The sequence below is a fragment of the Cavia porcellus genome, unplaced genomic scaffold, assembly GCF_034190915.1.
Source record: "Cavia porcellus strain 051 isolate PalLab524CR breed Dunkin Hartley unplaced genomic scaffold, mCavPor4.1 scaffold_11, whole genome shotgun sequence".
In the NCBI taxonomy this organism is placed as follows: domain Eukaryota; kingdom Metazoa; phylum Chordata; class Mammalia; order Rodentia; family Caviidae; genus Cavia; species Cavia porcellus.
Genome location: NW_026947494.1, coordinates 57,180,572 through 57,207,105, shown reverse-complemented (window position 1 = coordinate 57,207,105; position 26,534 = coordinate 57,180,572). Strand labels below are relative to the sequence as shown.

The window sequence follows — 26,534 nt, the reverse complement described above, 5'->3', positions numbered from 1 at the left end:
TGGCTGATGACTGTAGAAATGATCACCTGCTTACTAGAAATTGCCCTTTGTGAAACCTTTGCAGATGTAGAAAGATTATTCTTAGAGACCCACTCATGAATTCACTGGAAAGCCCCTAGACCTCATGCACCTTAGCTCACCCTAACAGCAGCTCACTTCAGAAACAGGTCACTCCAGCAACAAAGGAAAAGGTCTTGACTGGCATAAAGTGCACCAATCAGGGAAGACCCCATAATTTGTAACTCATCCCAGACCAGTTTACCCTATAAGAATGGGCAAATCAAAGACCCCTTTTGAGAAGCTCTTTCAAGCTCTCTCTGCCTTACCTGTCGTTTATCAGTCGGCAGCTTTATCTCTGCCTTTTCCATCTTATAAGCAAATGTCTGCTTCGCACTGGTTTCATTTCCATGGTCCTCATCCTGTGATGGCTGTGGGATCTGTGGCTTGAGTCAGCCTTGTTTCAATCCTGCATTCCTTTGCAGAGGGAAGACATGGACCAGAGGAAAGGCAGTTGTGCCACAGGAGACCCCTAGGTCCCCAGACCCTCACCTGGTGCAGCATTTCTCTCTTGGAGCCAGTTGATTATGGACTAAATCACCCCACACTATCAGCTAAAGTTAAGTATCTCTTTTTCAGTAGTAGATGTTGAATATTTTGTGTCAGAAACAGAAAAGCCGACTAACACATAAAGAATAAACAAAATAAGGAGTCAGACTTCTGGATTTTGGACTTGAGCATTTATTGTTTGCTGAGATGGGAATGTTTGGACATTTTAAACTAAGAGTCAGGAGGAGACTCAGGGTTAATTATTTAATAAGCAATAGGATATAGAGTCTTTAATTCCTTTGGGGGATCTGATGGGCAGATTTAGATTTAGAAATGGTGAGCCAAAAGACGATGGTTAGTTAGAACCATAAAACCAAGAGAGATGGCCCCAGGAGAAAATACAGGGTGAGATTTATAAGAGGAAGAGGAGAAAACCTTAGAAATGTGAATACGACTGGGGCTGCCATTTAAAGTGTATATTGCTTTTTAATCTGGTCATGAAGGAAGCCCTTGTCTTCTAACTTTTCAGAAAATGACATGCTAAAGGTGAGGAGGAAGCTGCTCGCGTGTGTGCCTGGAGCCAGCATTTCCTGATTAAAGAAAGCTCTCCTTGGGCTTGTGATGATGCATCTGAGGCTATCCTTTGCTTGATCTTTTATTTGGAGAGAACCTTTTGGGAAAAATTGATCTTTTCTTCTCATTTCTCTTCTGGCTCAGTCTCATCTTATAATATTTATATTGGCCACTTGATTTTCTTTTACCAGTTGGGACAAGTTGTATTTTCATAGCCTTATTTCCCCTCACCCCACTCTGTTGTAGAGAAATAAAAAACAGAAATGTCAGGTTTAAAGCAGACAGTTTGCCAAAGATGTGTTTTTCTTTTGCTGACATAGGAAAGAAAGCTCTCTCATCACAAAACAGACCATTTCTCATTCTAAATCCACACTGGCTGTCCAGCTTGTGGGGGAATGAGCCTGGTTGCCCCTTTGTGGTAGTAGAATCTATTTCAATAATACTAGTTTTACACTTATTGATAAGTGGAATTTATTTTCCAACAAGAATTGCCAATTGTGAATTATAAATCATCTCCCTGAGCATCCCACTAGATTAAAGCCAGTCTTGCCCTCTGTAAATTGGTTTTGATTCTCCACATTCAGAAGTGACTCTGTCATCATTGGGACTGACTCCTATTTGTATTCATACTTGGATCTGCTCCCCAGCACATCCTAATCATCCCAATCAATTTAAGGGGTGGGAATTTATTGAAAAATCCCCATTTTCCCACTCCCCATTTCTTTGCTTTGCATGTCAAAGTCTTGCAGAATAATTCTAACGTTTATTCTAGAAGATAGACTTTTCAAATATTTAAATTGAAGTATTTAAACTTGTCTATGGTGTTGGTCTCCTGATTTTCCTTTCCCTAGGTTTTGCTACCGTCCTCTCCTACAAACTTTACAGGTGTCTGATGCAAAGTAATCACTGTTATTTTGGAGTTAAACTAAACCCAAAAGTCTTTGAGTTAAGATATACACTTTTAGACCTAATAAATTCAAGTATCTTCACTATTGTGAAGATATTTGAAGCTACATGGGACATTGCATTTCACTTTGGGCAGGGAAACCATTTCTTTATATTCTTTCTTTATCTTTGGTTCATGACTTTTAGGAGAACTACTATCTTCTGTATCCTATATTGTGTTAAGGAATTTATTTTTCCTAGTTAAGTGACATCTTCTCTTTTTAGGTCTTGAGTCTGTCATGTAAACTTTAGCTGTTAACCTCAGGACTTTGTCACATATACACTTTTGCACTATTTCCTCCTGCAAATAATTTATTGAAAGAAAAGTTTTTTAAAAAAATTATACCAAATTTGTCAGGCACCTCTGTCTATATTAACATTACTCTATTAGATGATTCAATTTAGCTAATATTCAGTTTATCAAAAGCTAACCTATGTCATGTAGAGTAACAATAACCAAACCTGGCCATTTGTGGTCTGTAAAGGGAGGTAACAAGGGTTCACCAAGAAGCAAGCCCTCCCTGGGAACCAGCGCCTTGTGTGGGCTACCACCAGCAGAAGGACAGCCTGATTCAAATCTTTCCCCATGAGTCAGCGCCATTTGTGCAGTGTGGCGGGAGAGAACTCATCAAGAAGTAAGCTCTCCCTGCGAACCAGCACCTGCACCGTGTGTGGGCTGCTGCTGGCAGGGAGATAGACAGACCTCAACCCCTTCTGGTGTGTAGGCTGACAAACAAGAAGACCCAATCCCCTCCCAGCTCCATAAGCAACAGAGTGATCCAGAGAAACACAGGCTGCCCTGATAGCTATTGAGAGGACAGCAGTGTGAAGGGTGGCATCTAGGGGGATTGCCTTCTGAAGGTGGTAGCCATTGTTAATTCCCTATCATCTTGTTTTGAAGTCCTGTATCATTTTCATTCTTTTGTTGTGTTGGTTTTTTTCTGTTTTGTTTTGTTTGATCTTGTTATATCTGATGGTGTAAGCAGCCATTTCAAAGATAGCAAGATATATTATGGTAGCCATTTTGGATTTACTGTTGTCATGTTTTAAAGTCCTTCATTGCATTCATTGTTTTATTTTTATTGGTTCTATTCTGTTCCATTCTGTTTGCTTTTCAGTATGTCTGAAGGTATGGGCAGCTATTTTGAAGACAACAAGAGTCATTATGGTAACTATTGTTGACTTCATATTGTTTCAAAGTCCTGTATCATACTGGTTTGTTTTGATTGGTTTTATTCTGTTTTATCCTCCTTAAACTTAAAAAAAAACCCAATAACCAAGTCTTAGTGCTTCCAGTAAGAGGTTATTGCAATCTGTGCTGACTATAGTCCTGCTGTTGCTCTGCTCTACTTGTCTTTGTGGAGCAGAAATGATGCTGACCCTTTTCCTTCTATCAGAAGGGCTCATGGCTGAAATCTCTGTAACAAAAGGTAGTGTAACAAGAGAAAAAAGCATGGCACATCTTTCTGAACAAGTTTTATATGACCTGGGAATCTTGTAGGTTAAATATTCAGAAACAGGGTGAACAATTCATTTTTATACCAAATATTTGATGAAGCATGGACAGCCATGTAGAACTATGATGAGAAATATGATGTGATGTAATACTAATGGACTGAATGGCCAGGCCTATCTGTTTGTATTCCTCTTGGCTTCTCTGTACAGCCTTTCTTCTTCCTGAGTATAGCACATGACCCCTTTTGAAATGGGGTTTTATAATCTACTCTCAGACAAGGTAGGTCAAAAATTTCTCTGTGGCCAGCTCCAAATAGAAAGGTGGGGGAAGATTAGAGTAATACTTTTAGGTTTTGTAGCTGGATTTAGGAAAAAGGGGATTCTAGTTTCTATGATTGCCTTAGGGAAAAGAAAGTCTGTTTTCTGTGGCTTGCCTTAGGAGAGGACAGGAAACAGAAATTTTGCTTCTGAGTCGACTTGTAAGGCCTTCACTTTAGGATATTGTTTCCTTAGTCTTAGCACCTTTATTGTAGGCCAGAAGGAAGGAGAAGTCCCAATTTGGAAGGAGAAGATATGGTTTTCTTTTGTCAAAGAGATGTTACTAATTTACACATAATAGTTCTTAAAGCTCCTGCTGGAATGCAAATATTGCACCTCTGCTCACATACTATTGGCTGAAGCAAGTCACATGACCCGCCCTGCCAGGATGGGATGGGGTGTGTGCTCCTAAAAGGATGCTCTGGTAGAAGCATGGTAGTGAGTAGTAGTGAGTGCCTAGAAATGATGCAACAGTCATTGGTAAAAATATTTGACGTTTGTGTACCGCTTCCTAAAATATTTTTATAACTCTGTGTTAATCCTCACAAGCGTCTTAGAGGCAAACATTTTCTCTGTTTATCAAATGAGGTCTTAAGAGATAAAATGTCTTCTTACCACTAGTATGCAGCAATTTAGGACTTATTCCAAATTCTCTGAAGCCTAAACGTTCTTTCCAACAAGGTTGATGATGGCAAATATTATCTTCATTTATTGAGTGTACTTTATATGGCAGATAAGTTTCATTGTTTTCCCATCTGTCCTGTAAGACAGGTTCATCTGCCTCAAAAGATAAACCTCAAAGTCTCAGCAGCTTAGCACAAGGAATGCTAACTTCTCATCTGCATCATATCCCAATGGGGACTGAGTGACTTCCCAAAGTAGCAAAATCCAGGCTCTCCTTACTTCCATCCACATCTCAGTGTGACCTACCTTATTTATTGGTAATGTGACCTACCTTAGATGCTGACAGATATAGCAGAGCACCAGATATTTGGTGAAAACTAATCATCCCATCACTATGTTGAAATTGCTATTATTCGCATTTTTATAACTGAGGTAGAGAAAGCTAATGTACTTTTTCTTGGGCTCATTTAGAAGTGAAATAGAGGAGATTTAAACCTAGACAAACAGGCTGCAGAATCTGTGCTCTTAGCAACTGTGTTAGACTGCCTCTCATCTTTTATCATGATGAACTAGATTATGAATATATTGACTGTGCTGGCATCCAGACCACATTTATCTACTTTGTCAGAAACATCATAAAAGCCTTGTAAATTATTCCATTGAAATCTTGATACACTGGAGATACTAAGATTGTATTACTATTAAAACTATGCAATAAAACGTGTCTAGCAGGATTAATTATCAGTGAACAGTGTTGCTTTATTTTTTTCCTCTCTCTTAAAATATTATCATTTTTGAACCAATCAGAGACAATGAATTTCTGAGAGGAAACTGGGGAGCCTATTCCCTACCCACCCCACTACCTTGCCCCATACCTTGGTCTTTCTCCCCTACTGTGGCTGTATAGACAATTCAGGGATCATAAAACAGTCCCAGGACTGAGGATAAATTTTCCCATTGGCTTGGAAATTAGGGCTTAAATCGAGAAATTATGTTATTAAAAAGCCAAGAAAATATTTTGTATGCTTTTTAGTCTGTGAGATGAATAGCTATTGTATTAAGAAAAAATCTGGACTATTGCCAGTATAATGTTCACATTTGCCATTTTGTTGCTTGTAGATTCCTTCTCCTGGTTAAAGATGGGGCTGGCTGCTTCCAATGCCTCTTTCGGTTCTCTGAGGCTAGTCACTGATTGCGGGCCATGCTCATTTCATCTGAAGAGTGTCACAAAAGGTATATATGGCATGTCAGAGCCAGAATATGTAGTGATTATGAACAGTTAAGCACTATCTCATGATCTCTTCACTGATCTTAGACTTTAACATCCTCTTAGTTGAATTTATTCCACCAATTTCAGAAGATATATACTACATATATATATGGTCTCTTTTATTATGACTCTATTCCATGTAACCCTTAGCTTTGGCCCTTCCTGTTGCTGAATTTTACCTTTTATATTCTTGTCTGGGTGTGTCTTCTTTTCCGTCATTTGAATCCGTTTTATAGGCCTGAGTGTGTTCACAAAGTTCCTTTGCATATGTATTGTTCTTTGCAGATATTTTTTCCTCCTATCTTTTTTCCTAGGGCTGTGAATTTGCCTTTCTTTTTAAAGAATCAACTTTAAACATATTTTCTTCTGAACACAGAAGTTAAACTTTACAGAAAATTTGAAAGTAGAGTCAAGAAGAAAAATTACTGTAACTCTATGACTCAAAGATAATAAATACAAACACTTTGCTTCATGCCTTCCCAGTCATTTTCTATGAATAGTTACACAAATATTATGTGTATATGGGTGTATATAATTAGACATCTGTTATCACAAAATTGGGATTATATACACACAGGAAATTTTTCAAACTTTATTACCTATTAATATGCCATGATTTTTCCCATGTCGATCATTCTTCCAAAACATTATTTTTACTGATTAGAAAATATTTTAAAGTTTTGACACATTTTGTTAATTTTCTTTCCAAAAAAGAGATGACAGTGTTCTCCCCAGCAGCATTTAAGAATATCACTGCTGATTTTCTTGCATTTTTAAAATTTCTGCCAATTGTCTAGGTAAAAAGTAGTCTAATTATTGTAATTTGCATTTCTTTGATTGCTAATAATATCAAATATTTTTCATGCTTATGGTTATTTGTAGTTTTCTTTCATGAGTTACTTATTTGTGCATTGATGTGCATTTGTAATTGTCTGGTTGAAATTTAGTTTTTTAGAAGTTTCCTAATTTTTCTCCTTCTTCTCTATGAAGAGTCTTAGACAATGTGATCATTCTGATTTGAAAGCATGTTTCCCTAAAGCTTATCTGATTATACTCAGCCATTACCTTTTCCACAATCACACAATTAAATCTCCTGGTTACTTCCCTTAAATTTCATTTTGTACTTGATTGATCTTAACAGAGTGGCTTACCGGTACTCCTTCAATTTCATAATCAGTATGAAGGTGAAATCTTCACTCCATTGGTGCCAGAAGACCAAATAAAAGAGAGAAAGGCAAAATATTTGAAGGAAGTTGGATGTGCAGCAAAGAACTCCATCTCATCAGGCTCAGCAAGAGCATACTTTGAGCCTTTTTGAAGGTGTGTAAAGTCATGAAAAGACTCATAAAGATGTGTTTGTAGGAAGCCAGGCTGAGGCAGGCCTCTGATAGTTGGAAGTGGTATCATGTTTCAGAGGAATCTGATCAGAGACCGGGATCATACTCTAGGGAAGAGGTAGGAGATATAGTCAGGGGTTTAGACCGTGGTGCACAGGTTAAGGAAGTCTGGCAGGTGAAGAGTGGGACTCAGCATTTGAGAATGTCAGAAATGATGTCCTGGTGCACAAAGGCTGGGCTGGGTCTGCACTACTGAGTGGCTGGGAAGCCACAGTGGATTGTGTTACAGGGCAACAGTGGGGTAAAGCTGGGAGGTCACCACAGGTGGAAAGTTGGCAAGAATCAAATGAATTGGGACTAAGAACAAGGGCAACATTTGAACTCCCATACTCACTTGCATAGGCTCCCTCTTCCTGGACCCATTTCCCATGGTTTAATCACTTCTTAACCGGCTGAGTTCATTTTATTTTAATTTTCATATATTAATTCATTTTAATTTAATTTTCTCTTTACTTGGCATTCTCTTTTACTTTTTGCTTTAAATGAAACATGCTCCTGTGCAGAAGCTGTCTCCCCAGGAGCTGTGTGGAGGAGAATGATGTCATTCCTTAAGATACCATGCAGCCTAGAGCCAAGGAGAGCTTTCCATGTCCTTATGTCACACTATGCCATTTCTCATGAAAGCCCATTTAGAAGTCCTTTTTTCTTTGGGTTGTATGCAATCTATCTATTTTTCTTTCCTCACTTTTTTTTTGTTTTGTCATAAATGTTAGCTTCACCTGGTTTACAGGTTATTTTTATTCCAAATTTTGGTTACCTTCAAATTCAATTTAATATTTTCATTTAAAATTATACAACTTTCTTGTTTGCCATAGCCTTCACTTCTATTCAACTTCAGGTGCCCAGTGAGATGACCTTCTCTACTTGCATTCACTAAGCTGCTAGAAGAAACTGCAGAACCTTGTCATCTAGTCCACTGATGGAGTGTAGAGTTGGTTCCAAACTTTAACAGGGACTCGATTCACCAGCCTGTTCATTTCCTTTATCTGTGGTCAGTTTTTCTTCCCATGTGCTGTATGAGCCATTCCTCATCTTCTGGTCTTTTCAAGCTCTCCTAATCCCATCATCTTCCATTTCAACAGATACCCTTTGTATTTCATAGGGAAAACTGAGGTTATTTGGTGTGAGCTTATCTATTTCTCTCCTTTCCTCCTCATCTGCAAATTTATCTGAATCTGTTTTCCTATGTCCTTAACCCTAATGTGACAGTAAAATGTTCCTTTCCTGTTTAAATGCCATTCTTTCTCCTTTGTTTTATATCACAAACCCTTCTCATTCCAGACTAATTTTGAATCCCTCAAAATTTGTATGTCAAATGAAGCTCTAATCCCCAGTGTGATGGTATTTGGAGTAAAAGTCTCTGAGAGGTGATTATATTTAGATGAGCTCATAATTTTAGTAGCTACATTTTAGACTTGTATTATGTCCTCACTCTTTTTTTATATTTGACAATAATGATCTTCCTTTTGGGGGGCAATTTTTCCTTGGTTTCCATCATGTAATTCTGTCATCTCTTCTTCCTGGAGATCATTATCCATTACTTAACTCTAAGAAATTTTCTTTTTGATGTCCCCAAAAGTTCAGTGCTTACTCTTTCTTTGCCATTCTAGTCTCTATACTGAAGGCTTCTAGTATCATTATATATTGTTTCCAGATCTCTTCTTGATCTTGAGACTGTTCACAGGAAAATTCTAGTTAAGAATCCTATACTGCTCAGACTGAAGTGCTACATAATAATACATACATAAATCTATGTCCAGAACTCAATTCAGTTTCCTTATGTCTCCAAATTTGCTTTTCTTTAAATGTGCTAGCTTTTCTAAGTGAAATGAATATATGTGTATTCCTTTCAGTAGAAGGAAATCATATTTCATCTTTTCTTCTTCTTTCCTCAAAGAAGCTTGAAAAATCTCCTCTTTACCTTGAGGAAAGAAGATTAAAAAACAGTGAAACAATATGTCTGTAGGATATATTTCTGACTACTTTACCCAGTGTTTCCCTTTTTGCTTTCATCAAATTGGAAATAATATCCATTATTTGTCCATATCTGGACCTGCCCCCATTTCTTACCCCAATTTGCTGCTGTCTCTGTCAGATTCTACACTGTGTAGGGTGAGAAGCCTTGGTCTTATTCAGGTCCTCCTTTGTATAATCTAGTGGTTCTTGAACTTTAGAATGCAAAATCATGGGAGGAAGGATTGTCTTTGTGCCATAGTAATGGCTGCTCTCCATGTAATTCTAGAACTCCATCTATAAAGTGAGGCTTACAGATTTGTACATCCTCTCTGAGGCCTCAGCTTCAAATACCAAAATACTGGGGATTAGGGCTTAGTTTGACATGCAAATTTTGAGGGATTCAAAATTAGTTTGTAATCAGGAAGATTTGTGATATACAAAATAGGAGAAAGAATAGCATTTAAATAGGAAAGGAGCAGTTTACTATGACATTAAGGTTAATGATATAGGAAAGTCAGACTCAGATAAATTTGCAGATGAGAAGGGAAGGAGGGAAATAGTATGCTTCCGGGTATTGGTGATAAAAGTGACTCAAAGATCACATTTTGAAAAACACTGTTAGAGCATACTGGAGTTGATATTTGCCATTTTTTTTCAACTGGTCTTGGTTACTTTTCTCTCATTGCTGGAACAGAATACCTGACACCCAAAGTTAAGGAAGGAAGGGTTTATTTAGCACACATTTTGTGGAGGTTTCAGTCCATAATCAGCCAGCTCCAAGGCTGGGTGGCATGGTGCCAGGGCAACACTTCAAGTGGTAGAAGACAGCAAAGCAACAAGAACAAAACAGGGAGGGGGAAAGGAGGAGTAAGCCTTTTTCTCTCTGTTATACTGTGTGTAAGATACCCCTTCTCCAGTGAGTGTGTCGCACTCACATTCATAATCCCAGCATTGGACTGTGAATCAATCACAGACTCTAGAAGCCTGCACCCATAACTGCATGAGGCTTTGGGGGGACATTCAGATACAAAACATAATATTCCACTCCTGGCCCCCCCAAAAACTCAAGCATATGCTTTATGTACAAAACATTTAGTCCATCTTCAAGAGTTGCCAAAGTCCTAACAGTTTCAACATTACTGAAAGTCCAAGTCCTAAGTCTCCTCTGAGATGTAAGGCAAACTCTTAGTTGCAAGTCCGTGTACAAATGAAAACAAATTTAAACATTTTGAACATTTAATGATACAAGATAAACATTTTCATTCCAAAAATTACAAATGGTATGATACAAAGGATTGGGACAAAAGCAAGTCCTAAGTCTAACAAGGCAAACTTTAAGTCTATAGTTGTATATCCAGTATCTGAAACAATCTGTGGCAGATTGTGAGCTCGAAAGGGCTTATGTAACTCCACCCCTACAGTACTTGTAGTGGTTGTAGCTCCCACAGCTTCTCTCTTAGGCCCATTTTGTTCTCTTCTTGCAGCTTTTCTTAGTCAACCCATGCTCTGGCTTTTCCAAACTTCTGGGTTTTCCACTGCACCTTTGGCTTCACACACAGTGTCACACACTGCCCTCCCAGGGGTACCCTGCCTGGCCTCCCAGGCCTTATGAAATCAGAGTGGAAACCTTTTAACCACAGAAGGCTTGCATTCTGTACGCACCTAAAACCAGCCTCACATGAATGATGCTGAGGTCTGCTGCCAGTTGGAGTAGTAGCCAGGATTTTCTCTCTCTTGGATGTAGGAGCCTAGTTCCTGGATTTTTGAGCACTCAGAACCTGATTATGAGGAAAAAAATCTTCTATGCCACCATTTTGGAACCCAGTGCAACCACTGCCATTTTGGAACCTTGTGTGTGGCTACTGCTGCCATTCTAGAACACAGTGCTTTTTTGTGGCTTTCCCTATAAGCAGTCTTTCATTTCTTCAGTTTTGAGGCTGTGAAGGGTAGAAACCCGTTGCTTCCTGTGATGTATCCAGGCCATCTTTTTTATATTTTTGTTCCTTTTCAGAAGTCAAGATCTCAGCTCTATCTTTACAGTCCATAGCTTTTTTTCTGACCAAACTTGAAACATTTTAAATCATTTTGTTGGGTTCTTTGTTTTTGATTTGCAATCAAAAGTTAAATTTGACTAAAAGCCCCCAACAACAGCCATGTCACTGCCTCAACATTTGACTGCCTTGAAATTTCTTTTGTCAGATAAATTAGTCCACTTCCCTTTATCTCAGTCTCAGGCAATGTCTCTGAACATGAGCAAAATGTAGACAAACTTTTTGCCAAGCCATAACAGACATCACCTGGAGTACAGTATCCAGTGAAGTTCTTCCCAACAGAAACCTCCTGAGTCTGGTCTTTACTGGCAGGATTTCTGTCAGCTTTCTGGTCTTTTAAGCTATTACCATAATCTCCCATGTGGAGTAGCCTAAGGTATTCCAGTGCAACTCTTTCAGGTGACATCTGTGAACCTTTCCAAACTCTTCCCACAAGCCATTCCCAAAGGTACAGTCAAAGCAACAATCCCACTCTTGGTACCAAATTCTGTCTTAGTTACTTTTCTCTTGTTGCTGGGACAAAATATCTGATATATATAAAAAAGTTTTTTAGCTCACAATTTATGGAAGTTCCAGTCCATAATCAGCCAATGCAGTATGGTGTGGCACTAGGGCAACCCTTCAAGTGGCAGAAGACAACAAAGTAACAGGAGCAAAAAGGGGAAGAACAAGCCTCTTTCCCTCCCTTATATTTTATACAAGCTACCTGCCCCATGGCAAGTATAACACTCATAATCCTAGCATTGGACCATAAACCAGTCGTGAACTTTAAAAGCCTTCCCCCGTGACTGATGAGGCTTTTGGTGGGGGGCATCCAGACACAAACAATAACACCCATTTAATTGAGATGGTAGTGTATTTTGTGGTGGGATCTATAGGATATGCATATGTGAAGCCTACTTGTGACCATATTTGTACAAAATTGTTTCCCATTGGACTGTGTGTGTTTATTTTCTTTAAAATGCCCAGTTTGACTTCTTTCAACATGGAATTAAATATAGATTTTGAAGGAATTCAGAAAGATAAAGATACTATTTTTCACTGGAAGAATGAGATTTTATTTACTTTTTAAACAGTGACTAAGTATGCCTTTTGGATTTTGAGCACAAACAGATTTTTATTTTACCCTTCCATAGTAAAAGAGTAATGTGGAAGCTTTCTCTAGTTAAATGTTTTCCACCTAGGTATCAGAGCTGCCCTCTTCCCAACATGCATATGATTGATTAATCAGTAACAGCTGCTTATTTTGTGATTTGCTCTTTTAAGGGCAAGGCTCCCTATTACTGGTGCCCTGACCAGGGCAATAGTGTTTACAACCTGGTCCCACCAATGGTCTGTGTTTAAAAAGTTTCTATTCCTTGTCAGTGGTAGAACATAGATCCAAAAAATGAAGAAATTATTTATGGTTACTTATATTTTGGTGGGCCTGATGGCTAAGAACCTTACAAATACTAAAGTGCTCAATTACTAACAGCACTAAAGCAAGCAGTACTCATAAACGTTACATAATCTCAAAAATGACATCACAGTGAGCCATTAATCAGTCTCTAAGGTTTTAATGTTTCTTTTCAGTTTCTTCTGTTTTCTTCTCCAAATATAATAACATTTTCCATGTGAGCACTTCTTATGGGTTTGGTGATATTCAAATGACCACTAGTCATTTTGCTATTTGGTAATCGTAAATAATTCTCTTTGGATTTTTCAAAGTGTTATTTGATGACACAAGAATATCTTCTGTGTTCTGCCTCCAGCAAAGACCCTTAAAGGGTCAGCAGGAGGGGACTGCAGGGGATAAATGTGCTGTGACATTCATAGATTAGTGAGTTTTCCTATTCATTACAGGATTTTCCATTAGTGCTGTTTAGGCAATGTAGAATTGAAGGCTGAACATGACTGTTGCTGTGTCCAGTGCAGCTCTTGAAGTTGGAGGGGAGTGGTCATGGGAGGATGAAGAAGTAAAGATAAGAGTCAGAATACAGAAAGCTGCGGTCAGTCGGAGCCCTTTCTCTGGCTGGGAGGTAAAGAACTGCTCAATCACCACAGTGCTTTTATTTATATGTTCAACAGGTTGATGTCATGTGACACCCCTCTGCCTAGCGACCTGCCTGCATGATAACCCTGGGGAACCTCAAGTTCTGGGAGATGGAGCAGCTGTTCCTGTGGCTCGCCTCAGGGGCTCTTTGTTCTCCTGACTGGCCTTGCTTCAGCCCCCACCCTACATGTGTGATCGATCTCCAGCTTCAGCTGCTCCCCACAGATTGCTGTCTGAGACATGCAATTAGGAGCCAGGCAGGAGTTGTGAGTGAATATGAAACTTCAGGCAAGGGAATTCTGTCTTAGAATAATCTAGTATTTGAGAGAAGAGAATTTGGAGGAGAAAAATCGGTTTCTATCTTGGTTCTGCTTTAGTAACTAGATAACGTTGGGCATATTCTTTAACTGTTTTGAAGCTCTATAAATTGGGATTAGCAGTCCTCATGCTTTTCTATGAAAGAAATAATATTCTTTTTTTGGCTCTGAGTTGTTGTGAGGATCAGCAGCAATTAGCTGGTAATACTTTTATTGATTTATTAATTCAAAAGATTTGTATGAACTAATTATTGTGTTGAACTTGAGTATCAAAAATAACCACTGATCTCATGGAGTTTATAGTGTAGATGGGGGTAGGTGGACAATACACAGATTAATATTTGAGATAATTAAAAATTATGATTCATAAAGGAATAAAACAAGGTGATATGCTAGAGAGTACCTAGGGCAGGGCGATCCTAGTAAACCTGGTGGTCACACAAGGTGACGTTTGTGCTATGAAGGCAGTTGAGCTTCTGTGGCAGGAGCCTGCCAGGGGGAGTGAGCTTCTGCAGAAGTGCTTCAGGACAGAATCCTGGCCTGGTTCAGCAGAACCCGGTGAAGCAGATAGGATCATTATCTATGGCTTCCAAATAAGGAGACTGAATTTTAGGAGGCTGAATACATTACCCAAGATCACATAAATAACAGGTTGCACAGAGTTGGAAACAGAACTCCAAAGCCGAAGTTCATGACCAGAACATGCCAGATACTGCACACCATCCTTTCTCCTGTGAAACCAGGGGTGACGGGCAGGGGTGTTTTCAGGGGTGCATTTCTCTGCTCTGCACTCCCGCAGGCACCCACCTCTCTTCCCAGCACACTCACACCTGCGTATGTGGCACCCAAAATTGTGAGCTCCCTCCTGGTTTGTCCTCTGTGCTTGGTTTAAAGACTGCTTGCTTCCTTTGGTTTCAGCTACTGACCATGCCTTCCTTCCTGTATCCAGTGGGTTATCACATCAGATCTCTGAGTGCGCTGGGCCTTGATTGCAGAGTGTGAGGAAGATGGTATGGGGGAAGGAAGGAGGGGAGGACTTAGAATGTCAACTTTCTCACTGCTGTCATCATAGCGATCTATCCTGGATTTATTTTCTTTAGATTTTGAACCTTAGTAGAAACAGACCATGGAGTCCTCAGTCTTTGTAATCTGTTGCTTGTCACAGTCTTGAGAACTGACCCTGTCACTGCTGCCCAGCTTGTTTCTTCACTTGCTGCCACTTAAATTCATAAAGAATCAGAATGAAAAAAGACCTGAGACAGTATGAAATCCAGAGTCTTTCAGAATCTTCTTGGAGAGGGCTGGTGCCCACTGAGATGCCTTAGTGGTCTCTGAGGAAGACTGGGCTCAGGACTTCAGCTGGCGGGGTAGCAGGCAAGGTTCTGGGCCACTTAGGGATGCCTTAATCAGAAAGTTTATGATTTTCTCTGATTTATTGTTATAATATACGTATGAATGTTCCCCCAAACCTCATGTGGTCATGGGGGTGGGTTTTTTAGAGGTGGCTGAATATATAGTTTGTGATTGATTCATGGTTCAATGCTAAGATTAAGGGTGTAAGTGCTATACCAGCCCTAAGGCAGATATCCTGCACACAGTGTAACAGACAGAGAGGTTTTTCTCTTGATCTCTATTGCTTGTTGCTTTTGCTGTTTTCAGATGTGCTGTCATGAACTCTTCCCCATCTGCCATCCACCCTGCCTTGGAGCCAGCTGATTATGGGCTGAAACTTTTACAAATTGCGAGCTAAATAAACCTTTCCCCCTTTAACTTTGGGTGTCAGATATTTTGTCTCAGCAATGAAAAAAATAACTAAGCTGCATACATTACTGTACATTTTTGTATTTGTCATATAGTTTAATGATGAAGAGGATTTGACTTCTGCTGACTTCCACTTTGGTTCTTCTGCATATAATACAAATTGGGTAAGACCTTGTAGTTCTTATGGAAAGTTTCTTATAAACCTGTCAAGTAACAGAGAGTCCTATATCTCAGTTTAAATTCAAGCCAGTCCTTAGTTGAAATTTCTTCACTCCTTAAAAATACATAATTTTCACTTTTGCACTGAACCCATCTGGGATTAAAAGTGTCGAAAGACTCTGAGCAAAGCTGTTCTCACTATATACATTTTTTTTCCATCTAGAAATTCCAGAATGACTTGCCATGCAGCATGTCTCAGGAGAGAACTGCTACATGTATTTTTGGATGGTATTCAGCTGACCCCATCTATCTTCCCCCCAAGAGAATGTCGAGAAGACCAAGAAGCATCATACCTTATTTCTAACATCATTACTAAACTCATTTGTTTGTTCTCAAAAAATGATGCATACCTGCTTCCCTGTTAGGCTACTAGACCAGGTCATTGCCACACCACACTGTAGGGAGTTTGCGTAGAAAACAAGACACAGAGGCAACAAAATGCATCTTGAAAACACAGAGCAAGTACAGGCACAAAGGACAACACTCAGCCATGTATTTCTAAGCCCAGCTAAGAAATGAACTGGACATGGGAGTCCTGAACAAATTCAGCCTAGGGCTGTGTTGGCAGCAGCTCTCTAGAGTAGCCCTTGCCCAGGAAGTTTCCTTTCCTTTCCCTCAGTCTCCCCCACTTACAGCCACTTGAAACATCATTTCAGAAGTCCTTTTTGGGGTGTTTTGTTACACCCTCCAAGTGCTTGTGGGTATTTATATCTCCCGTCAGGCGTCATTTGGCCAAGTTCTACATATTTAGTTCTTTTGCTTTTCCCTTATAAATGAGTATTTTTGGTGTTTGATCCTCCCTCACCACCAGGAGCAAACTGAACTGAGCCATTGATGGGTCCAGGCCTCCTCCTTGCCACATGATGGGGAGAGGGTGTGTCCTTAGCACACTGTTATCCCAGTACAAGTGCACAGACTTTTCTCAGTGGACACAGAGGAAGCTGTGGTTTTGAAAGTTATTTGGATGGAGTGATGAGATATTTGCATGGGGAAGTGAGGAGTGACAGAAATTTATATCAAAGGCTTGGCTCCTCAGATGGGGCCTTCTGGAATTTCCTTGCCTTGGAATCTCTCCCTATTCCAAATAGGTCTGGATAAATAGATCTGGAAAATCACATAGCCCATGGCTGTTTATCCTGGCTGCCTTCATTTGATACCTTGGATATTAGAAGTTCGGTGGGACTAAGGTTAGGTCACTGCTTGGAACTTAGTTTGATCTTTTTCCTTCAGGAGAATCAGGAGGCCTAGGGGATCTGTTCTGGTTAAGTGCATTTGAAGTCTACCTTGATGGTTCTCATTTGGATTTGGTCTTTCAGATGTCTACAACACATTTGCTTGGGATATATCTTCACACAGCCAGTGTGAGTCACTCCTCAGTCTCTCTACTCTTCTGACTCCAGGGGATATAGGGCAAGCTCCCAAATGGTCCCCTTGAAGCTTCTTCCATAGAGGCTGAGTGAGGATGGGAGTACACAGTGTATGGTAGCTATTCTGACCAGCTTGACCTTCCTATATGAGCTAGATGTGGGTTTAGGGTCCTGTTTCCACCTACTCCACAGGTCTTGCAATGATTGCCTAGGATTATTAGAGCTATGATTTTAATCATTTGGTGTTCTCTGCTAAAAGTCTGAGATAATAGGAAGACAGGAAAAGTTACATTTCACATCTAGGCACATTAATTTGAGTATGTCATGCTGAGAGACTGGTTTATCTGAGCAAAGAAGGAAGGGAAGGAGTGTGAGAGAGAAATAGACAGACAGAGACAGACAGAGAGAATTATATGAGACCAAATAGGCAAAAAAAGTGACTCAGTCAAAAATGCCAGCAAGCCCTGAGTAAAGGCAGAAGTTCTTTTCTATTGCCTGCCCCTCTCCTCTCCTTGTCTTGCCCTTTGCTCACCCTCCTCCATATGAGCCTTGCCATTCGCTTCCTTGTCTTGCTTCATCCTGCTGAGTCCCTCACATGACCCCAGGTATGGGGCCCTCCTCCTCTCCCTCTGGTGTGTGTTCAGGGGTAGCCTGGCATCTGTGAAGCCCGAGCACTGTCCTTTGTTCACTAGGGCACCTCAGGCAAATGACTGACTATATCTGCTCCTCAGTTTTCTCATCTGATACAACAGAGATGATAAAAAGGCCTACTGAGCATGCTGGCTAGGAGAAATAAATACAAAAACCAAGAGGGAGGGCTGGGCTGCTTTACATATCATGGTAATTTAAAAAAATTCTATTGTGTCACTCCCAGTGTAATTTATGTGTGTTAGTATGGATTTACCTTACTGTGCAGGGGTGAGTGACTTACCATTACATCCAAGATTTGATTTCCTTTTCATTTTCTCAAAGCACGGCTCCTTCTTCCTCTCTCTTAGCATCTGAAAACACGCACATGCGTTGGTTGATTCTTCACCTATACCTCATGGGCAGGCCCTTTGCTATTTTCTGCTGAGTACTTTGACAGCTTTTGGGATTAACCTCTCCCTTCCCAAAATCCTGCTAATCACCTGTGCAAAAAGGAAGTGACAGATTGATCTCGGGCCTCTACAGGACACTCTAATGATTTTGGTGAAGTCTGTGACTGGAGAACCTATAAGATAATACTTTCTTTCCCAGATCATTTGAATTTGACTTTTGTCCTAAGCCCTTCTGTCATCAGGAGCCAAAGGGTGCACAAGAAGGTACCAGTGAGGGACAAGAAAAGGGTACCGTCTTGGGCGTCACAGAGGCTGTGTTCTCAGTGGGCACTGGGGTAAAACACAAAACACAACCGGAGTTCTCTAAAGGGCCACAGCTACTTTGGATGGAAAAAACACTCTGTGTGTGTGTGTGTGTGTGTGTGTGTGTGTGTGTGTGTACGTGCACATGCACGCAATGGATCATTGCTCACTAGAAAAAGAGAACACCCTGCCATGCTGTCTTGGTGATCACCATTATCAGCGCTGCCTAAATTCTGGATACTCAAGGAAGTCAACAGTCAGGTGAGAGGCACTTGAAGACCGCCTGGAAAATGAGATTAATTGGAGAATTTTGGCAAGTTGATCAGTAGATGGCAAGCAGGCTGTGTATGGTGAGGGTCCCTGACCACACCAACCCTTGCCCTACCAGCCAGAGTGCTTTTTCCCACTAAGGGTAAGGTCAGTGCTTTTTACTTTGATGCTTGATCTCTCAGTGCCTAGAATGGTACCAGATTTGTCGTAGTTTCTCATTAAATATTTCTGGATTCAAGTATGTATGGAAAAGAAGTATTAATAATTATAATTGAAGAGGTCAAGAAAAGAAAAATTTCAGAATGGTATTGATTGACTGATTGCTCTTTCATATTAGATTAGTGCTACTGGGAAAATTTTACCAAAGTTCTTTCTGTCTAGTGACCTGGAAAAACAGATGAAATTTTATTCAACCAAAAGGAATAGGCATTTTCTCTTTGAAGTGGAGCTGGGTAAACACACAGCAAAAGGTGAGCTCCTGAGGCAGCAGCTGGGAGACAAGGCACGTTAGTTAAGATGAGGCCAGGAGGGGTGCGTTTCTTTTGACCTGACTGCAGTGCCAAAATGGTCTCAGCAGGATGGCTCATTTCCACGGGTGTGGTTGGCAAGTTTCCTTCCCAGCTGCAGCTTGTGGTCTGTCTCTGTTCATTGCAGGTAGAAGGGAAAAACAAAAGACGGTTAAATGGAGGGGGAGGGAAGAACTGGGAACCGGGATAACTGTGGCACCTGTCTTTGAATTTTCTTTGTCCCATTGTTATTTAGATGTGGATTGTGGGGGAGAGTGGAATACACTAACCCATATAGTAAACCTCTTTTCCAAGGTTACAGATTGCAAGGAATCTGAGAAAGCTCTAATCTGTTTGCTAATGCAGCCCAGGTTTGAGGGAATTAAACTCAAATAACACTGTTGCCTATTAAAAATATCAAGACCCAAAAGATAACAAACTAATAAATGAGTGTGTGAGTGAGGGAACAACACACACACATACACGTATGTGCACACTCATTCTCCCCTTAAAAGCACACCAAATTTCAGACATTTTATCCCAACTTTTCATCTCTACTTCTCCAAGGAAACACACAGATTCCCACAGAGCTCATGGGCTGAGAGGAAGAAGGGCATCTGTGCTGAGGCTGGCGTCTGGTTGAGGAATAAAGGGCTCTCTCTCAGCCCTCAGTGTGCATCTCCCTAGTCCAGTTTTGATTTCTGTGCCGAAGTGCGTTGGTCTATATGGATCATATTTCATTGCTGAGATCCAAATGGTACATTTAAAATTTAGGCATCACTGTCAAAGTACTGCTCCAGCTAAAATGAGGAGAAGATATCTGGTACATCTGTTGGGAAGTGTTTAGACTTTTCTTACTGAATAGCAAAATTTCTAGGAGACATCCTGCCAAGGATTAGAGTATCCTGCTAAGTATTAGGAAGGGCCTTCAGTGGTGGTGGGGAATTTATTGGAAAAGCATATGGGAAAGAGTGTGGACTGTGAAGTCAAACAGGCCTCTATTCAAATCCCAGATTTTTCCTTAATTAGGGTGGGATCACAGACAAGTTGTTTGCTTTATTGTGGCCTGAATTCCTTCATCTGTAAAATGGGCAATAATAGCTACCTTATGGGTTGTGGTGAGGATGAATGCAAGTAAGCATGTAAAACACTACCTGTAAAACCTATCAGCAAGTTTAGACTTATCTTGTTCTCAGTATTTTGACTGTTAAAAAACAGACATACTGACCTATAGCAGGGAGGGAGGGGCCACACACTTTGCAAGCGGCAGCCTGGGGAAGGGTTTAGGAATCTTTTGAGAATCTTTGAATCTTTGTCTGCCAAGTGCTTCTCTTTCCCCAAATCTAACTTTCTGTCCTTAAGGTTAACCAAAGACATACCTACCTCCTACCAGCGGAGTCATGGCCCAAGGCTTCTGCCTCGGGTAGGGTAGAAGCAAATGGGTTTTTTTTTGTCATCTTGGTACAGGACCTTAGAGAGGCTGCTTGCCTTCTGGAGGCTGAAGGAGTGTGTGTTGCTTTTTGCCCTCAGCCCAGAGGAGGCTATGACAGAGAAATTACTGTCAGTCAGCCCAGCCTTCTCTCTCCTGCATGTGTGACAGGGATAGAAACCCAAGGTTACCCTTCTAGATGGGTCAGAGACCATCATCCACCGCACGGGGTTTTGTGGTCCTTGAGCCACCTCCACCTTCTTACTATTTCCCCCTCTCATCTCTGTTTCTCTCAACTGCTAAGCAGTGAATTTCAAAAAGTAAAATTCCATGAAACCATGTTGGGCGCCATGAGAAAGTGTGAGAACTGGGGTGAATGCTCCTTTCGTGGCCAACCTTGGAGAAGGAGTGAGGAACCCTCAGCAGCAGGGTGAGCAGTGGAGGCTTTGAAAGGAAGTGGAAAGGATGTGGCAAGTGGAGGCTGAGGCTTTGGACCTGCTTCAAAAAGCTGCAGAGAAGGCCGGAGCCTGCTGGAGTCTGAGAGGACATGACCTTTTTCACATCAGGCTCAAAAACAAACAAAAAACTTCCACTGCCCCATCACTGTCTTCCAGGGCATTATGACATTAGCTCTCAACCTTAGAAAGGCTGTGTGAGGTCAGTATCCCTACTGTGCAGTTGAAGAAATGAAAGCTTGGAGATGTTGCGTTACACTGTCACACTGGTACTCAGGTTCATGAACTTAATCCTTTCCACAATTCTGATTCTGGGACCTGATTCTATGACCATGAAAATAATTAAATTTGTGAATGACTGTACTTGCCTTCATCTTAAACTACACACTGTTAAATCCAGAATTTATGCTCAGTAGCATCAAATGTGTATTGCATGCCTTTATCTTACTGAGTGCTCCAGAATTATCCTTCTGCATTTTTTTTGGGTGGGACACATTTCCATTTTTCTCTGAGCTCTTATCTCAGCAGCAGTCCTGCAAAGAGGGCTACAGATAGGGTAATGCTCACGAGAGTGGTGTGGAGTGAAAATCTCCTACTAATTCAGTCCCTCACTGCAGTTCTAGAGGAGAAACTTGAAGAACACTATAGCAAGGTAAACCAAGAAACTGAATTTCCAGAGATGGGATTCTGTAGCCTGTTGAGGCGAATGCATAGGTAGAGAAAAATACTGGGTAGCTGTTTTGCCGTGTTGTCCAATAGTGATGTCTATTTGTCATTCCAAGTCCCTGGAATTATTCCAGTGTGACTGCTGCTCACTAGCTTCAGTGCCGCTCTTCCAAGTGTGCTATCAAGAAATAATTTTTCCTGCTTTTACCTTAAAGCAGGTTAATGGGAAGTTTACTCTTACTTGACTTCCCTGTGCTCCATTTTGTAAGTTAGCCCATTAGGAATTTATGTTCTAACACTGCTTCTAATTTAAGGGTACTGCATCCTGGATGTCATATCTTCTTTGCCCCTTTTTACTAACGTTAATTACCACCCAGGCATTAGAATATGGGACCGAGAAAACATAGTAGTTAGATAATAAGTATTGCAAGAATAAAATGAGTAGGGTGAGAGGATCAGGCAGGGAATTGGGTATGGATAAAACAGGGAGGACCGACTGGTGAAGTCAGAGAAACAGAAACCACGTAGGTCTTTCCACAGAGAAGACTGACTATAGGGAATTTTACTTAGGCACCTCTGAGAGAAAGCCAAAGGGAGGCCCAGGGTAACAGTTACATGAAGCAGCTCCCATTTCCAGGTCTGAGGAACACAAGAAAGAGAGCAGAACTTAGACGCTAGAGAAGGGCCTCCCACAGGGCACCCAGACCTCTGAGCAGAGGACACCACCCAGCTGGTGCAGATCCCTCAGCAGCCGAGGTAGGGTGCTATGAAGCTGGTTCTGAAGGAACAGCAAGGAGCAAGAGACTGGACCCAACCATCACATCTGTGCAGTGTAATCAAAATATATGGTGAATGTTTAAGTTTTATTACAGTAAAAAAACCATATTGCTATTAATCTCCCTCAAAATACTTCTCTACTTTATGCATATTTTCCCCATCTTTCTTGTCATTTTTCTGAAGCAGTTCTGAAAGTCCCCTTCCATGAGTGTCTTCATAAGATATGATTAAAAACGCAGTGAATGTGTCAAGGGACATCCAATGGAAAGGCAGGCTCATAAGAATATTATTGTATGTTCTTGTCTGGGACAACAACACTGACACAACACCTGACACCCACAGTGTAAAGAAGGAGGGATATACTTTGACACACAATTAAAAATATATATGCACATATTTGCCATACACAGTTACCACATTCACCACATTATACCTGTACATAATATATCTTAACTCTTTTTTTTTTATTTAAGAGGAAAAAGAGAAAAACACAAAACAAAACAAAGCAGTGTAAGGTTACACATAATACAGAACTACAAAAAAAAAAAAACATAACAGTAAGAAATCACCTGTTAATAGATTACATAATATCATCTTGGAAATAGTTGCTCAAATCACAGTATCAAAGAATACAAAGTAGACATTCAAAGGAGAGACTGCAAACAGCTGTGTTCAATGATCCAAAAACATTAATATAGTCAGCTATTTAACATCCCTAAACACACTTGTTGTTATATCTGTTAGAGCTCTTTTTTTTTCCCCTCCCTCTCTTTTTTATAACAAATTTACACATTTTGGATTTTATTACTCCTTAGTTCTTATTACTTTTTTGGGGGGGAGAGAATAAAGTCAAATATGGCAAAACAAAGCTGTAAGTCAAAACCAAGGATAGACATAGCACATGATGTAGAACAGAGTACAAGGTCATCAACAATGGTTATCAACATTGTCTCTTGTTTCCTTAAAAGGAATTGTCCATCTCATTAGATATTATAAAGCCGGACAAAACAGTGGAGAACAAGACCAATAAAACTTAGGCATTGTGAACATTACAGGACTTCCAAAGGAGACAATAGTCAAACCAGAATGGGCATCTTTGTGAATCTTATTGCCTTCAAATTAGTTGCCTATACCTTCAAACTTGCTACTATCGCACAGAATGGAACAGAGTCTAATAAGTCAAAACAAGATCTTGGGAGTATTACAGGACTTCAAAACAAGTTAATAGGAGATCAAAAAGAGTTACTACTATATATCCTAATTTTTTAAGTTTTTCCCTTAATTAAAATAAACATAAGAAATAGCTAAATAATTTTTTTAAAGAATAGTAGTTACCATAGTGTCTGTCTTTTTCCTTAAAATATTTGGATAAAACTTCATATACTATAGCTTCAAATATCTTTTTTATAATCCCCTTCCCCTTCCTTTAACTATTTTTTCCCCTTACCATTTGCACAAACTCTGTTTTCACTTTTTCTTCCATTCTCTGTTTTTTAAAAATTCCTTTTCCTTTCCTTTCCTCTCCTCTGTCCCTTGTTGGCTTTCCCATTTGAATATGTTTTTCTACTTCCCAGGATCCATCCTCCATTTCGTTCCTTATTTACCCTTTGGGTTTCTCCCACAAGGGAAACAGTGGAATATTTAAACTGTGTGTCTGACTAATTTCATTTAAAATTATAATCTCAAGTTGCAGCCATTTATCTAAATGTGCCTCAAGTTTATTCTTTATGGTGAAGTGGTACTCCATTATATATAAATTCCACATTTATCCAATCAATGTTAATAGTGTATAGGCTGTTTTGAAGATTAGCTGTTATAAATTGTGCTGCTATAAACACAGGTATGTGTGTATCATGATGATTTTAGCTCTTTTGGGAAGATACCTAGAATTTTGGGTCAAATGGAACCTCTAGTTTTAGTGTTTTGAGGTATCTCCTTGCTTATTTCCATATTAGTTGTACCAATTTTACATTCTTACCAACAGCAGAGGTTTCCTTTCTCCCCACCGTCTCACCAGCATTGTCATTAGTAGATTTCTTGGTGGTAGCCAATCTTTCTGGCGTGAGGTGGAATATCAGTGTTGTTTTAATTTGCATTATTCAGATGACCAGAAATTTTGAGCATTTTCATATATTTATTTGCTTTTTGTGTTTCTTCATCTAAAAAGTGTCTATTTTCAGATGCCTAATTTTGGATTGGCTCTTTAGATTTGGGGGGTTAATTTTTTTGAGATTTTTATATGTTTTAGATATTAGTCCTTTATCTGAGGAGTAGCTGATATTTTTTGTCCATTCTGTGGGTTGTCTCTGCATTCTGTTGGTAGTTTTTTTTGGGGGGGGGTGTGTGCAAAAGCTTTTTAAATTTGATCCCATTTGTTTATTCTTTGTAATATATTCTGGGCAATTGTTTTATTTTCTCCCATAATGTCTTTGCCTACACCTATGTCTTCAAGAGTTTTTATCTATCTATCTTCTAAAATATTGTTTCTCTTTCTATATTTAAGTTTTTGATCCATTTCAATTTTAGTTCAATGCATGGCATGAGCTTTGGGTCTAGGCTTAATCTTTAGCATGTGGGAAACCAGTTTTTGTAACACCATTTATTAAAAATGCTATCTTCCTTGCAGTGAATGTGTTTGGCCCCTTTGCCAAAGATAAGGTAGGTGAGCATGTTTGGAGTTGTTGCCGCATCTTCTGTTCCATTGATCCTTGTATCTGTTATTCTCCTCCCAGTACCATTATGTTTTTTATAATTTTTTTTCTGTCTGTTGAATGTTCTACTTCAGTCTTCAGTTTTATTTATTTATTTAATTTATTTTTGGTACTGGGGACTGAACTCAAGACTTTGTGCTTGCCAGACAAGCGCTTATGCTGCTCAACTATATCCCCGGCCCCTTACCATGCTGTTTTTAAATTTTTTTTTTGTTTATTGTTTCATCATAGTAGCTTTGTAAGTATCATTTCAAGTCAGGCATTTTGATGCCCTCTGCCTTGTCCTTGTTGACCAGAATTGCTTTTGCTTTTCTAGATCTCTTCTGGTTCCAAATAAATTTTAGGACTGTTTTCTCTAGTTTCGTGAGGTATGATATTGCATTAAATCTGTGTAACAATATTAGGAGTGTGGCCATTTTCACTATATTAGTTCTGCCTATCCAAAAATGGGACATCTTTCCATTTTCTGATATCATCTTTGATGTCCCTTTTCAGAGTTCTGTAGTTTTCAGAGTGTATGCGTTTTTCAAACCCTTTGTTAGATTAATTCCTAAGTATTTCATTTTTCTTAATGTTATTGTGAAAGATCTAGTTTCTCTAACTTCTCTCTCAGTGAGTATCTTAGTTACTTTTCTCTTGTTGCTGAGACAATTACCCAGTGCCCAAAGTTAAAGGAGGAAAGGTTTAATTAGCTTAATTTGTAGAGGTTTCAGTCTACAATTGACTGGCTTCAAAGCAGGTTACCACAGCAGGGATTACAGAGGAGAAACTGTTCATGGCAGATAGAAAGTAGTGAAAGGAAAACTCTTTCTATATCTTACTGAGGCTACTTCGGTCAGGTAGCATTCACACCCTTAATCCCAGTGCCTTAGGTCTAGTGTTGCACCATGAATCAAGTCCCAGGATCACATACTCTAGAAAAAGCCCCACCTATGACTGCATGAGGCTTTGAGAGGACATCTAGACACAACCCATAACTGTGAGATTGCTTCTTGTGTACAGGAATGCTATTGAATTTTGATTGTTGACTTTGTATCCTGCCATACTAATGAATTTGATTATTAATTCTAGGAGACTTTTGGTAGAGTTTTTGGGGTCTTCTATGTAGAATATCATGTCTGTTGGTAGTTTAACAATAATTTAACTTTGTCCTTTCCTATCCATATTTCTTTTATGTCTTTCTCTTGTCTAATTGCTCTTGCTGATGTTTTTAGAACTACATTGAACAGGAGTAGTGATAGTGGATGTCTTTGTTTTCTTCATGATTTTAGAGTGAAAGTTTTCAGTTTTTGTCATTTAGTACAATGTTAACTGTTGGTTTGTCATAATGATTTTTATCAGATTGAGATTAAAACCTTCTATTCCAATTTTCTTTAGAGTTATCTTTTTTATTTGGTTGAGTCCTTTTCTTGTTTTGGTATTAGGGTAATGCTTGATTCTAGGAGTGAGTTTGGGAGTATTGCTTCCTTTTCAATTTCTTTAAAGAGTTTGTCATAGTGGAATTAGCTCTTTTCTAAAAGTCTTGTAGAATTCATCAGTGAATCTA

At 39.6% G+C, this 26,534-nt stretch overlaps 1 long non-coding RNA gene across 1 annotated transcript in view; it reads left to right on the top strand.

Moving 5' to 3' along the window:
• The window catches only part of LOC106025926 (uncharacterized), a 170,601-nt gene that overhangs the window by 35,046 nt on the left and 109,021 nt on the right, over nucleotides 1-26,534 (top strand). The window contains exons 2-5 of the long non-coding RNA XR_001199519.2: nucleotides 483-3,232; nucleotides 5,581-5,694; nucleotides 6,873-7,051; nucleotides 13,203-13,433. This is a non-coding gene — a long non-coding RNA (uncharacterized LOC106025926). The remainder of the gene's footprint in view (nucleotides 1-482; nucleotides 3,233-5,580; nucleotides 5,695-6,872; nucleotides 7,052-13,202; nucleotides 13,434-26,534) is intronic.